The following is a 15,230-nucleotide window of genomic DNA, read 5'->3' as shown; positions in this document are numbered from 1 at the left end:
CAGCAGGTGAGGTAACAGGGATTTTCAGCTGTGAAAGGTTCATTTCAATATGTTTGCACTGAAAAGCAAGAATTATTGTCAATTCTATTTCTGGCTCATTAATTCTATTTTTTTTTTTTTTAATGTACAAAATAATTATTCAAAAAGCAAATTCTTAAGCTACAGAATAAAAAACAACAGGCTGTTTATAATAAATATGAAGAACCGTGATCTGTAGTTCAAAGCACCAAAAGTGAGAGGGACACCCAGCACCCAGAAAAGATACTGGTTCCCTCTGAAGACTAGAAATATCCAGCAGGGATGGCAGTACAAACTCATAGTTGGGTTGAGGTACTGCAGTTTTATCTCACCTGAACACAAGGTGGTCCCAGCTCTGCCCAGCATCCCTTTATCTGTGGATCCAGTGGTGTTTTTACCCCTCAGTCATGCATTTCTAAACCCTTCATTTCCTTAGAGGCAGCCAGCAATGGTTAGTGCCCAAATCAGGTGTTCAGAGCCCAGGGAGGTGGCCTTGACATGGGCCAGAGCAAGGAGGGCAGCCTTGACTTAATGGTGGGACAGCTACAAACATCTGATGATCCCCACTTTCCACCGTGATGTGAAGCAGATGTCCAAGTCCTTGCTGTTGGAAAGGTCAGAATGAAAAAAAAGCAGTGAGTAAATGCTACAAATTGAGGTAGGGTCATCTCTGCACTATAGAAGATATAGAAGATCAGGTTAGACAGAGGCAGAAATAATTTTCTTGTAAATTAGAAGCAGATAAATGAGTGACAGAGAGAGAAAGAAAGGAAACACGCAGTACAGAAGGAAGATAAGAAAGAAACTGTTCATCTTATGTACGGGAACCAACTGCTCCATATGTATTTCCTATGCCATTTTAGCAACTATCCCCAAGTTGTTAATCTGAAACACTTTGAAGAAAGTGGACAATCTATTTAATTTGAAATGTTGCTTGAGACACTGCAGGATTTTCAGATAATTTCATTAATGTGCTGGACACTCAACCTGAACAGCACAGGAGCTATGGCAAGGATTGTGGATTTCACATGTAGATGGAGATGTCTTACTAAGGAAAAATTGCATCTAAGCATTCAAGTTCAATCATTTATATTTGCATGCTTAAGCATTTTTCCAAGATAACTTTTTACTGACAACCTCAAATATAAATTGCAAATGCATGACTGTGGGCATACAGTCGTCCACCACAACTAGTGAGGGTGGGCACGTCCTGAGGCCAAAAATAAAGGGTATTTCCAACAGAATTAGCAGAAAAATAAATAACCTGTAAACTAAGGTGAATTCTTGTTCATAAATTAACACTGAATAGCCCAGTGGGAAATGCAACGTGTGCAGTTTTCACACATGGCAGAAGTTTGCCGGTGGTTGTGCCCCTTACAAGGTGAAGGCTGTGTTACCAACAGGCACGTTTTCATCTGGCCTTAGCCTTAAAAATAACAGTAAAAATCAAACAAAAACAGTTATTTTCTTCCTTTTGGGATTTGGTACATGTGCTATAACAGACATAGAGGGAAACTTCTAAAATAAATTAAGGAATGTACTTGTCAGTTTATTAATCAAAGTTTACCTGCTTCACATTACACGGAGACAAATTAAACAAGCTACCATGGTACTCAGAAAACATCTGCTAACAAAGTCAGAAGTAATGATAAACAAACTTGAGTTCCCTTTGTGGTTGATTTCCATCCAGCTGCATTTAATTATAAAAGAGCTATCAAAGAAAGCTCCCCATTAGCAGCTAATTCAGAATGACTTCAGAAGAAAATCCCAGAGCCTCCAGTGATATCTCTCCAACAACTTTCTCATCTCTGCAAGTGATTGAGAAGAGCTGAATTAGACCAGTTTAGTGATCAGTCCTCCTCTAACTGCCAGAGTTAAACGAAGATGATACATCTTTTCAGTACCTGTGATTGCCTGTTTTCAAAGCAGGTCCTGTAAGATCCAGCAGACTCTCTCTTGCAAGTAATCTCTGCCAAAAGCATCAGTGCCAGCCAGAAATACAGAGATAACCCCGAAAATTGCTGTTTGCATTTTCTAAAGCAGAGCAGCTGCTGATATCGCAGAGAAAGGGAGAAAATTTATTGCTACAAGTTTTTTAATAAAGTCTCTTTGATTTTGGTGTTTTTCACAACGAAATCAAAGATGTAGGCATTTAAAAATATCTAACTCTGGTTTACAGCAATCAGGAATTTTTGTGCTGAGGTAGCTAGAGACATGTGTAGTCCCAGACTGATGCTCTGAACCAGCATGGTCACACCTTTATTATATATTTTTTTACAAAAATAATTATTTATTAATAAATTTAATACAATATAGTAGACACTAATAAAATAAATAAAATAAGGAAAAAAGGCAAATACATCAGGATTCCTCAATTATTTAATTGAGAAATTTTGGTAATTCTATGGCAATCTATCTGTCAGACCAAAAAAGTAAAAGTTTTTCAATGCACCCAGAACTACTAGGAATTTTTATAAAATTCTGCAAAGTCCAGCAATAAATATGAACTCCAAAAGACCTCTGTGTGCACAGCTCAGTAATGCACAAGCAACTTGTGGCATATTCCTGTTGGAAGGTTTGAACAACAAGACAAGTACGATAAAACATTGCATGATTTTTCCACTTTTTCCTGTCTTATTTTTTTTTTTTCTTTAAGACAGCAATGGGTGATTCTTCCCTGAAATCCTAACTGCTGTCTGGCCAGCAAGCAAATATGAAATCAAAAAACCCCGTGTGCCAGATCTGCACAGCTGTATTTGTGCTCCTGCAGCTCCCAGAGGAGCACACACCACATGTCGGTTACTTGACTTAGGGTGGGTTGGTGAGGTGTAAGTTAAAAGGGCAGCTGTACACTCTGGGAAATTTTCCAGATTCATTTTCTACCAATTGCTTTAACAACACCACAAGCAGCGCTGACGAGGTAGAGATGCTGGGTAGCACAGGTAGGAAATAGGAAAACTTTTCCTACAGCTTATTCCTGATTCGGTCCCCAGGCTCTCCTGAAAAATCTGTAGGCACTTTATGGAGGATTTTTTTTCCCCTGCAAGAATAAAGAGGTTGGCTCTGATCGCTGCTATTCCAAGAGGTTAAGGGAAGAAAAGAATTATTATATATCCACATGGTAATCAACCAAGGTTTCATGTAACTATTGCCATTGATGTGGTTCTTCCTGACTCTTCCAGAAAAGAGTTTATTGATGTACCTGGCCTGGAAGTTTGAGAGCCAAAGGAAGAAAATGATAACACGGTTTAACAAACCCTTTGTTTACGTAAACATCCATCCACAATCTGTGTCTGGTGGGGTGAACATACGGCTTTAATTTTACCCTTGGCACATGGATCAAACAATGTTGCCAATATCTATTGTTCTCCTCATAACAATATGCCTGGTGGTTTCAACATATCCTCTCCATTAGCTGGCTTCAGATCAAGCATTGCTGTGTATGTGCTTGTGTCTTCATAAAACTGGAATATGGATTTCTCTTTCTTTTTTTCTTTTTCCTTCTTTTTACCAAATATGTAAGGAGGAACACAGGGACACAGTTGAGAATGGTGGTCAGCCTTCCCCTTGAGTCATGAGAACGGCTCCCCTCGGAACACGGGGCAGAGCCGGCACCGGGTGGGAAGAAGGGCTTGGATTGGATTTGAAAAGCCGTGGCCATATAGTTTAGGTTTTCCAAAAACCAGAGGAAGTGGTGAGTCAGATCCTTATCCCATTTTATCCAGGCTTTAGCAAACCTTTCTGGGTTAGGTCTGTCTTTGATCTACTCCAGCCTTGCTCTACAGCAGGCACACGCTAGGTAGTTGGGAGAAAGGTGGTTGAAGTGGCTTTTCCTTGGATTTTTCCCCCCCCTTCCTTTTTTTTTTTTTTTAAGTTTCACTTCCTTTCTATTTGCTGCAGAAGACCACGATAATACTCTTTTTCTCTTACAAATATGCTGTTTCTGTAGAAGCAGTGTGACAGAGGAGATGGGGAACTGAGGAATGGCAAGAGAAGGAACCTCAGATGGACTCCTCAAGCCAGAGTGGCTTGTCATCTCCATGCTAACCTTCTCGGCTCCTGCCTCAGCCTCTGGATCAGCAGCACTGCTTTCTTATGTTTCCAGCAGCAATCAAACTTGACATTTCTCCTCTACATTGTGTTGCATTTCAGCCTGGACTTCCAAATATTTGATCCAAAATTCACTTGATTCAATGAGAGGAATCTCATTGCCTTGAATATACTTTGGATCTGGCATCTTCTTTATTTATATTTGCTAAATTAGCAAGAAAATAGAGGCTTCTGAGTTCTCTGGTGACATTTCCACAGTAATGGAGAAAATCTCACTGAAGACAAAGCACCACCAGGAAAGACAACAGTTATATTTGGGGCATTCAGGGAATTTCCTCTTTGTTTGGTTGTTTCGTTTATCCATGACATCTTGCTTTCGAAAGCTTGGGTTCAAGAGGAAGTGTCTGGGGAGGGTTGATGATGCCTCAACAATTTTTTCTGCCTGGAGCAGAAGCTGCTGCTGTGGGAGGCAGAGGTCCCACGCCCTTGGGTGCTCTGGGGCCCTACATAGAGCATAAAAGGATGAGTGAAATCTTGTGGGAGCACTGGAAGGAGGCAGCTCTGGAAGATAACACCATGGTGACTAGAACCACCCAAAACAAGGCTCTGCAAGCCTTCTTTTCCCCCCATGCTCTCATGACACTCCTCCTCACTGGAAGTAGTAATCTCCAAAGAGCTTCAGTATTTCTGTTTTCTTCCTACTGCACCGTTTCTCACTTCCCTGTTTCTCCCCAATTTCGATGTTTTACCTTCTGAATATGCTGAATCTAAGCCCAGAGCTCTGAATGATTTCACTGACCCTGCAATTCTGCATACCAGCACAGATACATATCTTTTAGGTTTACTTTTATCTATGCTAATTTCACTTCCCCCTCACATTTACAAGTAGAGAGCAACTGCAAGGCTTCCTGTGCATCTCAGGCTACAATTTAAGGAGTTGAAGAAGAATTAGTCTGGATGCTGCTTGTGCACTCATATATATTCAAGCACAGCTTTCAGCCTCATCACTACACTTGTGCTTCAGCCTGTTCTCGACTGTCAGAGCGATAACATTTCTATATAAACTCATTCATTAAGACTATCAAAATGTAATTATCTCTGCTGTGCAGAACGAATGCAGGTTTTCCCCCTGTAATGTCACAGCAAGAGAAAGAGAAAAGGGGGTAGAAGAGCCCTTCTTTTATTTTTGGAATGACTGATTTGCTCAGAAAGCTAAGGCAGTTCTAAGCATTACTGGAAAGCCTAAAAGTAACAGCCAACTCATATATTCATGTCTGAATCCACCTAGAAAAGAATCCTTCCCTGAATGATCCCAGTAGTTCCTATATTTTTTCTAAATTTTTTGAGTCAAACTAAAACTAGGAAGTTATTCCACCTAAAAACACTTGCAGGAGGTGAGGAGACTGGGAATCAGCAGAAGAGACAAGCCTTTTGGGGGAAAAAAACAGTGTATTAACTTTGAAATTGTCTAATGCTACAGATTTATTTAGTATAGAATTAATTACCTTGCTTGAATTAATTAATTACCTCACTTGAAGTGGCATTCACTGACACATGATATTTTGTCTCATTCTCTATTGTGCATAAAAATGCAATATATTGTAATATAAATTGTGGCTGTTATTGCTTTGAACACCAATTTAATCAAGGGGTTTGACAAATGTAACTATAGACTGATTACTTTTTTTGCCTTTTTTTTATGTAAGGACTTTGTCAATTTTACTATCAGTTTAGTTTCGTACTGAAATAGCAAATTATCATCATAAAAATCCCGTTGTCCCGAATCCATGCAGTTAGTTTCAAAAATGCTTCATCCATCCTGGTCATTGTGACATTAAGCATAAAACATAATTTGAGTTTAAATGCAGTGAAAATCGAGAGCACAGCTGTCAGCACAAACACATGGGGCAAGCAGAGTTACTATGGGGTTATTACAGGGTTGTGTTTCACTTGGTTCTCCTACCTGTGTCCAACTTACCCTCAGCAGCTGCTGGAGCTCTGCTTGGGGTGGATTTGAGGTGTGGAAAGAGAGTTCTAACCAAACATCCCTGGTGAACTCCAAAAAAAGACCTGCTAGTGAGGGAATTAAAGCAGTATTAAGCCGAACTGAAGCAAAGGCTGGCATATAATTAACATAACATTGTCAAAGAGAGCTCATAGTTTAATTTTAGTGGGGAAAATATGGTATCTCAGATACCATGATATGGGTGTTTGTTCACAGCCACTGTACCTGTCAACTATTATTATCCTGATGCTGCCGTGTTCCCTGAACTGTTTTGATTTCTTAACAAGAAGAGAATTTTCTCTGATGTGCCATCTGTAAGGCACAGTTTACCAAAGGAAAACTTTATCTCAAATTTTTAATAATTTTCTGTCAATTCCAATAAAATCAGATATATTTTTATAATACTTACAAAATAATAGCAAATGTGACTCACCACATGTGCCACTATTTCATTTGATATTCTTCTTCTCCCACTGACTTCTCGTTCCAGCACAAAATGCAATTTAAATGTCAACTTGAACTAAAAAAGTTATATTCCTGGGGAGATTGCTGGTATCTCACACAACCTCAAATAATTCAGTGGCTTTCCACCCCTCTACCTATTTTCTTCTGTTTCAGTCTCTCATTGTAAAGGTCTAAAATTAACAACTGGTGGAAGGGATAAAATAATGCACAGTTTGTTTACATAATAAGTGACAGGACAAATCATAGAATGGTTTGGGTTGGAAGGGACCTTGAAGCTCATCACCTTCCACTAGCCCAGGTTGGTCCAAGCCCCGTCCAACCTGGCCTTGGACACTTCTAGGGATGGGGCAGCCACAACTTCTCTGGGTGACTTGTTCCAGTGCCTCACCATCTAACTCCTTCCTGATGTCTAATCTAAATGGAAAAAAAAAAAAAATCTGTTCTAAAAGGACAAAAATGTTCTTTCATGCCTAAAAGGGCATGGTCCCAATCCATCCTGGGATCCTAAGTCCATATGTTGAATATAAAAGTGCATGTGGATATAAAAGTGCATGTGGAAGGATTGTGGTGTCTTTAGCAAGGCCATTGCAAGCTGCATAAAATGAGGAATACAAATCAAGGGGGAAAAAATTGTAGGAATAGAAAAAATCGGAAGGATATTTATTTTGTCATCCACACCAATCACATGTGTAGGCAGCACAGAGATTGTCCACACAGGGGGTGCAGGTCTGCTTTGTTCTGTCAGGAGAACTTATGCTTGGGAAACTCATTAAAGGTTGTGACAGTGCTTAGAGTTTTATATTCTGGATTTACCTGAGACTGTCAGGTTCCCCCTAGTAAAATAGTCATCCATTTGCAGAAATGTTTGCACTCTCCATAAACTTTTTTTTCATTGGAGAAGGACCACAAGCATTGGACACAGGCCACACCAGCTTGGATTCTCCCTCTGGGACAGAGCAAAGGAGGCTTTTCCAGTTCAAGCTCACTATCATATAGTCAGGAAACAGTGATGGCAACCAACTGCTCTGCCAGAGCTCAAATCCATTTTTTTCACTGCTGAATTTGTACACATCCTTTTCACTTCCATAAAAATGTCTTAATTCAGAAGAACAGAGAATTGTCTTCTTGCCTAAAGATCGCTTTTCCTCTGAAATTCCTGGGAAGACTGCTGAATGTCATTCTGAACTCCCTGTAACTTTGCACAAAAGGCATGGGAAAGCTGGGAAAAACAGCTTTGTTGACATCAGTTAGACATCAAAAAGTTTAGTGCTGAGATTAAGCCCTAATCTCTGTGTTTTAGTTCCTAACATCCAACGCTACTAGTGCTCACCAGTTTGTGAGAATACAAAATAAAGATTGAGACAACCAGTTCCTCCATTACTGGCATCACAGAAATAACTTGGACTGTTCCACTTCAGGAGAAATAAGGATTATGGTATTTTAGCACACAGAGGACTCACTGCTGCATGACCTAAAAAAGATGGAGATGTTTGAGTCTAAACTAAAATTAGAGTTCAATATGTCAAAGATGCCAAAAGCACCACAAAACGTAGGGAGTGGGCTCAGGTTCAAAAGGCACTCAAAACTCACCTGGAACTACCATGGGAAACAGTTGCTGGAAAAGCCATCCAGAAAAATGCCTTCAGCAGAAGAGTTCTCAGTCAACCTTCCTGGGCCCTTCATCCAGTCTGAACACAGAGTTTTGTTACAGACAGAAAAGATTCAGCTGTGCCACAGATTTCCAATATCTTGGTGGTATCTGCAGCAGTGGTCAAGACCTACATCAAGAGATGTGCCACAGTTGTTTTTTTCTAGTGAAATTATTGAAAGTAGAGGCTAGAGTCAAATTCTATATGCTCACATTGACTTCAAGGGTCATTTGCACAACTGAAATCACTTTCCCTTTCTTTTTCTGGAATTTAGTGTATCATCCACCATAGTTACCTAACTTTTGCAACAAACAGGTGAGGACCTTGTTAGCTGCCAGCTATGATTCATCCCTGCCGCCAAACCCAGCTCTTACAGTGAACAGGGGATGATCCTGCAGGAAAAACAAACAAACAAACAGGTTTTAGGCTGCATTTCATCACTCATTATCTGACTCTCGATTTAATAGATATATTTAAGGTGTTAAGGGCCCTAAAATAGACTCCATCAGTGTGTTAAGACTTTGGACCCTGATCAGATTTGCACATTTAGATTAGTGCAGTTCATTGAAGCTTCAGCAAAGAGTGATTTGAGAAAAGGAACAATGTGCATGCTGGTAAAGTTTATCTTTCCTCTTTCCACATGGTCACGAAGATTTCTGTCCTGTCTCATCACACTCCTGTCCCATGTCACCACTACTAGAAATAACACAAAGAGCCAGAGGGTTTCTGTGGGTTCATTTCAAAGAGTAAAGGTTTAAATTGCAAAAGAAGAGACAATTAGCACAACTCCAGCAGCATTAAGTGGTTTCATTCACCTATTATAAAATAATTAAAAATAAGACAGACAAACCCCCACCATCAGCTGCACAGCGTGTGGGTAGGGCAGGCCCTACTCTCTAATGCACTGCTCTCAGGTTGGCATCTCTGCTGCTCTGATGATCATATCAGCAGAGAAATCAGATAAACAGCATTAAACCAAGCCCAGTATTGAACTATCAGGCACAGATTCTATGCCCCATCACAGGCTGTCCAAGAGGGAGGCTCTCCTGCAGCCCCTGTATCTCCCAGGGGTTCATAGTGTTGTTCTGCTCCACGGACAGATGAAGAGCACCTCACACTGCCTGTATTTACCTCACAGAGGTGTTGGAGGCTGTAATTAATTACTGTTTGTAGAACTCATGCAGATTGTTAGAGAAAGGCACGAGAAAGAGAGCGGTATTGTAAATTATTATACTTGAAAACATTCAAACTCTTCAGCCTTCCACCCCTCGCCTTCTCACAAACTTGAAGCATTTCTTTTTCTCCTCCTAGAATAAAATGTGCCCTCTTGACATGCACAAACCATTAGAGAGGCAGTGCTTACAAGCAGCTCACAGTGTTTTCTCAAGTTTATTTTGACATTGACTTTTAATCAACAGGATGATGATTGAAAAACCTAGTCCAACATTTCACTAAAAAGGAATATTAAAAGTGCATTGATTGTGTCTGCAAAGATATGCAATTAAAAAGTATAAGTGCTGTTATTTAACACTTGACTTTACTTATTTTGAACTCTTGTGGCCCTGTTGTGTACATGGTTAAATGTGCAATACTGTGTGTTTCAAGTAACTTGGCTGTAAGCAATTTTATATTTTAATGAAAATAATTACAGTTTGAATAATATGAAGTGTATCTGAAGTATAACCCCTGATGCTACTTCCCCAGAATTAGCTGTGATATAAATTATCATGATTTATTATGGTTACTCTGTACTTTATGTGTTTATAGGGGATCCTGGCTAGCAATGATGATTCTTAACTAACAAAGAATTGCATTTCAAAAGCAATTTTTCTTGGATCTCATCTGTAATTCTTCCACAAAAGTGATATGATTTAACTGTGCTGCAGTATGTGCTATTGCAAAGATGGCATTATTGTGCTGTCATTTTGACAGCTTACTTTAATTTACACCATTTAATGGATGAATACATTTTTTTAAAAATCTGGTGTTATTCTTTCTTAATATACCATATGCCATCGATCCCACATGCACTTCTTTGCATAAGCACACCAAATTATATAGTGGTATAAAGCAACCTATGTGTCATATACAACCTCTCCTTTGAGTGACACATCAGAAGCTGAGGTCCTCTCTGTTCTTCAAGGATTCTGTGGATCCTGTGACATTTCTGAGCCTCGAGCTGAAATATGTTACACGATACACGATGTCCCAATTGGCATCTGTCCACCTCAGAGATGGGCACTTTTCAGATACACTGCACAAAAATAAACGCATGAAAGTCATTTGCCTTGCTAGAAAAGCAGCAGTATAGAAAGTGCAAAGATTATTATAATTACGTTGATGCAAAGGCCAATATCTGCAGCAGCTGGCTTCAGTTGCAACCACTATTTTAAACTGTTTGGTCAAACAAAACCTCTTCCAGATCCTGCCATATTTTGCTAGTTAATGTTAACTACTCATCAGTATGGGCAAAGGCTGGACAATCATTCCCTTTGTCTTCTTTTGGGGAGGGCAGCCTGATTGCTCCCCTGTCACAGGAATTTTGGGGTCACCTCCAAAGGAAGCAGAGAATACACCAGTTTGACCCAGGCCTGTACACACCTCTCATAAATGTACATCTCAGCTCAGCAAACATCAGTTCAGTAGAGCTCTCCCATCCAAATTTCTTTACTCAGGCAACCTTCCTAAAGGATTCAGATATTCAGTCTATCAAGGCCAGATTGGATGGGGCTTGGAGCAGCCTGGTGTAGTGGAAGGTGCCCCTGCCATGGGCAGGGGAATTGGATCAAGATGATCTTTAAGATCCCTTCCAACCCAAACCAGTCTGTGATTATATGATTTTACCCATGCTACAAACTGCTCAGAAGAGGCCACTAAGCTCAAAGAGAGCAAACCCTCCTTCTCAGGAGGACTTATAACCCCGGGTTCACGTAGCACGTGAAAACATCTACACAACTTCCAAGTCGCACCTGGCTTGGTCCTGTCTGCAAAAACTTCTCTCAATGTGCTCAGTAGAGCCTGAAATCCTGGCCCGGGAATAATCTCTGAAGACTTCAGAAAATCTGCTGTGGGATGTTATCTCAGTAGAGGAAAATTTCATTTGGGAAGCAGCCCAATTTCAGAAAACAATTTCATGACAGCGTGGAAAGCAAGCTGATGATACTCCAAGAACTTAGCTTTATTTGGTAGACTTTTGTCTGCTTTCCAAGGACATCTAAGAGTTAAATAATTTAAAATTATATAAAAAAAAAATCCCCCCAAAAAATAGCCTAGTTGTTTCATTTTCCTGTTACAAGTATTATTCTTGGACAGAAATGCTCCAAACAAAAATGCAATACGAGCTAAAGATTTTAACCAGGAGGTATCCAAGGTTGAAAAGGATTTTGTTGACGTGAGCTGAAGAAATACAACATACCTTTATACTTACTTAGCTCTTTGATGTTATACATGATACCCAGTATGGCATTACAACCAACTGTACATGTCATAAAAATGCAGAGATTCCATGTGGAGTGAACCTGCAGTGAATTAATGCCTCTGTCAAGGTGTATCCTGAGATGTATTAACCCATCCTGACTTCAAATTCCAGTTCACACATTCTCTGCAACTCACACGACCAGGAACATGCAAACATTCCTACAAAATCAGAAAAGAGTTTATTTTAAATTCCATCTCACTGACTACCAGTAGATTTGGAATAAAAAAATCACGAGATATTAAGAACTTTATGTGTTTTTTAGTAAATGTGAATTATCGTGGAAAAATACATAATTTGCCTTTTTTCTTTTTTTTTTTCTTTTCACATTATTTAAGACAGTAGGATTTGGGTCTAGAGCACAAGTTCAGTGAGGATTGACTGGAGTTGTGAGGGAGCTGGATTTGTTTTACCTGGAGAAAAGGAGGCTCAGGGGGGAACTTTACAACTCCCTACAACTCTATGAAGGAGTGTTGTGGGGAGGTGGGATCAGTTTCTCCTCCCAGGTAACAAGTGACAGGACAAGAGGAAACAGCCTCAAATTGCTCCAGGTGAGGTTTAGTTTAGATATTAGGAAAATCTTTTTCATGGAAAGGGTAGAAATAGAACAGGCTGCCCGGAGAAGTGTTGGAATCATCATCCCTGGAGTTTTTAAAAGACGTGTGGAGATGTCACCTGGGGCCGTGGTGAACATTGTGGTGGTGCTGGGTTGATGGTTGGACTCCATGACCTTAGAGGTCTTTTTCAACCTTGATGGTTCTGTGATTCCATGATTTCATCTGTGTCTCACATAAAAAAAGCTGTTAGGAGTTTTGTATGACCAGAAATGAGGTATTTATACACAACAGAGCAACAGATGCTGACAGCTGACATTTCCTGCACCCACTGAAAATTATCAAGGTTTTAAATGATCTTCAGGTGTTATGAAGAAAGCTGCAGATCAGTGAACAGCAAGTCAAAGAACTGACACAAATATGATATTTTTGGGGTTTTACGCATTAGTTTGAGTAGAAAAATAGCAGAGCCAAACAGCAGTGAAGAAAAGGTAGTCAATGCTATTTGTTAGGAAAGGACTTTCATTTAAAACAGGGGTTTTTTTAATTAATTTATTTTCTGTAGAAGACATCTCTGAGATAGGATTTAACAAGTGCATTGAGCTTTGTTGCAGAAGTAGAGAAGTTGCATCTTTCAAATTTGCAGCAGAAATCCTAGTGTGTAGAAGGGGCAATGAACACCAGCTCCCTCCCCCTCCAGTGGGAAAGAGCAGATGAGCAACTTTACAAGTTGGACACACAGCCCTTGACCCCTGTGATCCTGGATAACCCTCTGCAGTGTCAAGCAACAGATCCCCTTACCTGCTGCTGTAAAACACTCTTACTTGTGTGTTTGCAAAGGACACTTGCCTATATCTGCAACAAAACTCCTCCCATCTTACTTAACCTATGGAAAAACAAACCAAATCACAACCAACAAACAGGACAAAAAAAAAAAAAAAAAGGAAAAAAAAACCCAAACCAAAATAAAACCAGAACAAATAGAAACTTTAAAGAAAATTTAACTCAAACCCCACAATGTTTCTAGTACATTTCTAGTTACTTCCACCCCTTTTGCAGGGTCGAAATGGAGTTCTGGAAAAATGCAGCAGAACTTAGAGACCCTGATGGAAATTAGAGTTTCTGGGCACTGAGAAAAGCATTGAAGCAGATTGGTGTTGCATGATATTTGTTTCTGATGGATTTAGCTGGTCAGCCCTCTTCCTCCTTCCCTACAACACACGCACACCGATCTATAGCACACACATATGGACACCAGCATAGAGGCAGCAAATGCCAGATCAGATATAGAAAGAGCAAATTTAAGAGTTATAAATGTCTTTTCATAATATTATATATTCAATACTACCACTAATGCCCATTGACTAAATAAGAACATTTTTCTCCTCTCTTATGTGATCGTAATATAATAAAAGATAATAATTTCAGTTCAACTTAGTAAAGGCTTGGCTGCATTGTTAAAAGATGATTAGAAAGGCAAAACAACTTTCATTTTTAATCTCTGAGCACCACTGCCATAGTTAAAATCAGTCAAAAATGATTCTTTCCTGCCATGAGGTCATAAAAAGGTGAAACATTTTCAGTGGGGAGGAAGACAGGGATGTTGTTGGTACATCACATCCTGAATGTCACACTGAAGGGAAGACTGAAGTCTTGTGAAATCATTGCTGTAGCACCTCTACAGCTATATCCAGCCCCCTCTCCATGGTTTGAAACACAAGTCTAGCTTTATGTATCTGCAAAGAGCCTGCCACAGAAGCACTTTGTTCAAAGAGATGCTGAGATTTGCTTTATCAGATAATGCTACAGTCCTGTCTAATGTGGCACACGAAGAAAGAGATACTTCCCTCAAAACATTCCATATTTATGCCACCCACGTAATGCAGTCATTACTTAGCCATCCTGAAAGACAAAACTGTGTGTGGCTCTCACGTACTGCAGAACATCCCTACCCCTCGTCCTGCTGGTGGGAGCCTGGGAAGGAATCACACCATCAGCCCCTGCCAGGCTGCCAAAGGCAGGGAGATGGATTTTCCTGCGGCCTCCTTTCCCTTCTCAGCACACAGAGCTCAGCTCACCAAGTGCTCTTTGGGTGTTCATCTCAGTAAAAAACCTGGTCACAAGATTTAGAATCAAAGGCACTGAGTTCCAAACCCCACTGAAAATCTGGCCCTCGCAGGGATGTCAAAATACTTCTGGTCAAAATATGACCATAATCGTTAAAATATACAATTGCTTTTCATAATCAGGAGTATTTGCTCACATGAATAGTTTCATTGACTTCAGTAACAGGAAATACTAGTTTTCTCTGACACAGGGAAGGACTTCTAAGACCTAGAAAACAACAATAGCATAAAAATTACTAAGACAGAGTTATCTTTGTCCAGCCATTAAGACTATATCACTCCAGCTTCAGCAGATACAAACTTTTGCATCACCTCATCAGTGTGTGGGAGCAAGAGAGGGACTTCTTGTGTTCCTTGGAAAATGTAAAGAAGCAAAGAGATTGTAAAGATGGAGACTTCTTTATAGATGATCTTTAAGGTCCTTTCCAACCCTAAACATTCTGTGGTAGGAACATATTTGCAAAGCATGAAACAGTGACACAGTATCTGAGAAAGGATAAACAAATTATGGCTTTATGAGTTTTGCTTTTGTTCAGTCTCAAAAAACAGTTGCAGAGTTGAGATGCTCAAAATTTGAGTTTTATAAGGACTGCTCTGGGATTTTCCCTCATTAAGGGATCAGCTCTATAATGCACCAGTTAATGGACCAGGGGGCACCATCAGCTGATGACAGATACACTTCAAGTCAAACCTCTGCTCCAGCATTTGCTTATAAAGCTCTTTTGAACACAGGCTCAGAGTCCTGGGTTAGACCAGACACAGCAGTCTTACAATATTTTCTTAAAGTACTGACCAGCCTTGGAAATCCAGCTGAGCGTCTTGGATTCTTCTCATAAAGTGAAAAGGGCCATGTGTCTTGTAAAGACCAGCCCCAAGGGAACTGAGGTA

General features: G+C 40.0%; 2 long non-coding RNA genes across 3 annotated transcripts; both read right to left on the bottom strand.

The window, feature by feature from the left end:
- Positions 1–406: 406 nt before the first annotated feature.
- On the bottom strand, positions 407–8,309 carry LOC127481168 (uncharacterized). Of its 2 annotated transcripts, none has more exons than XR_007908134.1 (4): positions 8,129–8,309; positions 7,869–8,009; positions 6,047–6,141; positions 407–622 (listed from the first exon to the last, which is right to left on the bottom strand). It is a non-coding gene; the product is annotated as an uncharacterized LOC127481168 (long non-coding RNA). The 2 variants fall into 2 exon arrangements; XR_007908133.1 differs by having other exon boundaries at positions 6,047–6,138.
- Positions 8,310–8,465: 156 nt separating this feature from the next.
- LOC127481167 (uncharacterized) lies at positions 8,466–11,817 on the bottom strand. The gene is made up of 3 exons (XR_007908132.1): positions 11,615–11,817; positions 10,281–10,441; positions 8,466–8,579 (listed from the first exon to the last, which is right to left on the bottom strand). It is a non-coding gene; the product is annotated as an uncharacterized LOC127481167 (long non-coding RNA).
- Between the last annotated feature and the right edge of the window lie 3,413 nt (positions 11,818–15,230).

Source organism: Manacus candei, unplaced genomic scaffold (genome assembly GCF_025592945.1).
Source record: "Manacus candei isolate 608988 ecotype Guabito, Panama unplaced genomic scaffold, ASM2559294v1 h1tg000077l, whole genome shotgun sequence".
NCBI classification, from domain to species: domain Eukaryota; kingdom Metazoa; phylum Chordata; class Aves; order Passeriformes; family Pipridae; genus Manacus; species Manacus candei.
The sequence above is the reverse complement of the archived record's forward strand: the minus strand, read 5'-3'. Positions and strand labels throughout refer to the sequence as shown.